The sequence below is a fragment of the Pinus tabuliformis genome, chromosome 3_2 (genome assembly GCF_031772625.1).
Source record: "Pinus tabuliformis cultivar Carrire ecotype Pingquan chromosome 3_2, CPIR1, whole genome shotgun sequence".
NCBI classification, from domain to species: Eukaryota; Viridiplantae; Streptophyta; class Pinopsida; order Pinales; family Pinaceae; genus Pinus; species Pinus tabuliformis.
Window position 1 is genome coordinate 923,153,382 of NC_142302.1, and position 1,777 is coordinate 923,155,158.

A 1,777-nucleotide genomic window follows, 5' to 3' on the forward strand; every position below is an offset into this window, starting at 1 on the left:
GCGTATGGTTGAAATGACTAGGTGGCAAGCTGGGAGTGATACTAAAATGAAAAGGACCAAGGAGGAGGCGTAGACTAAGAAGTGTTAGAGTCGGTCTTGTCACTCCTCCATCAGAGATCAAAACTCTTTTTGCATTTCATTTTTAGGTGTCTCGCTCGATTCACTCAGTTGCATTTCGCTAGGGGCATGCCATAATCTGACGGAAGGGTCTTGTCAGTCATTACTTTGTATCTGTTGACTTGTGTCTAATCATTAAAGTTCATCAAAATTCATTGAAGTCAGTGTTTCAGTCATTCATAGTCATGCATGGTATTTTGGTTAGCAAATAGTTCTTTAGAGTTTTTTAGGTCTAGGGTTTAGTTGATTTAGTCCTCAAAATGTCCAATAAAGCTAGCAGGTCAGAGGGAGGTTCGGATTTTCATCATTAATAATGCTCAGGGATGATTCCTCTTCAAAACTCTATTTTGAAGAGGAAATTGTCAAATTAATTGTTTGTAATGAGTATGTATTTTTAAAGGTCCTCCATCATGAATTACTTCAACTGCAGCCTTGGGTCATCCTTTGCTAAAGACATGCCACCATCTCCTACAAGAATCAGCCAAAAAGCAATCATTTCAGCCAAAAATCAAAGTGAATAAATGCCAATTCTGACGTGAAGAAATCAAAGCTATGGCTTGATATACATATTTCTATATTTATTCATGTCATTTACACTCAAGAGGTCGATTGAAATTGGATTTTAGTAGGAGAGAGGGAAAACTTGTGAATTTTCAAGCTATCACTATGCTTAGTGTGTGCGCGGCACATAGGCTGGGTGTCGCGGCGCACTGGGCACAACCGCGCATTGCATTTTAACACGGGCCGGCACACCCAGGAGGTGCGGCACATTGGGCCTCCCACGCGGCGCATACAGCCGGAGGCCTGAAAAAGGGTCCAAACTCGTCCAAATCGCCCAAAGACTGCACGGATTTGCCAGATCACACTATGGATGCAAGCATAGTAGCAAGGTTCAGACGTATTGGATTCTATGGTTCGGAAATTCGTCAAAAATCTGATATACCACGAAGCTTCAATACAGTACAAATAAGGCAAGTCCTGAATCGAATCTATGCCCCTATCAAGAGAGTTGGGGCAATCATCAATCAGGCATTTGCAGAAGAGCAGACTATAGTTGATCCAATCCAGAAGGTCAAAAATGGATTCAAAAAACTTCAAAACCGAGGTTTACGATAAGGAGAAAGAATTGATCTCCAAATTTCCCAAGGGTCGATCTCCCAAGTTCATGGTGGTTGTCTACGCAGACTCGCGAGTATGCCCGACCTATGTTCTCAAATTCAATCTGGGGGAGCATTCTTCATGCGCAACGTCGCAAACATGGTTCCTCCCTACGAGAAGAGTGGTTTTCCAGAAGTGGGTTCTACTATGGAGTATGTTGTTTTGCATCTCAAGGTGAAGAATATACTAGTGATAGGCCATAGCTGCTGTGGAGGAATCAACACGCTTATGTCACTACCATACGATGGCACCCAAAACTCTCTGTGGAATCATTTCATAAGCCAATTAAAATGAAGCATCTATAAGCCTGATCTCAAACGAAGCACCAGATTCAAAGATTTCATTGCAATTGTAACAATTCACCAGGTACCAAGGCTGAGAATCTGCAATGGAGTGTTATAATAAACAAATAAACAAAACATCAATTTAGGGGAAAGCCAAAATTAAAGCGAAAATATCCACCACAGTAGAGAGAATGGAAATAATATAGAGTACACAGCAG

General features: G+C 41.5%; 1 pseudogene; it reads left to right on the forward strand.

Moving 5' to 3' along the window:
• Positions 1 to 984: 984 nt before the first annotated feature.
• On the forward strand, positions 985 to 1,569 carry LOC149183651 (carbonic anhydrase, chloroplastic pseudogene; annotated as a pseudogene).
• The last annotated feature ends 208 nt before the right edge of the window (positions 1,570 to 1,777 follow it).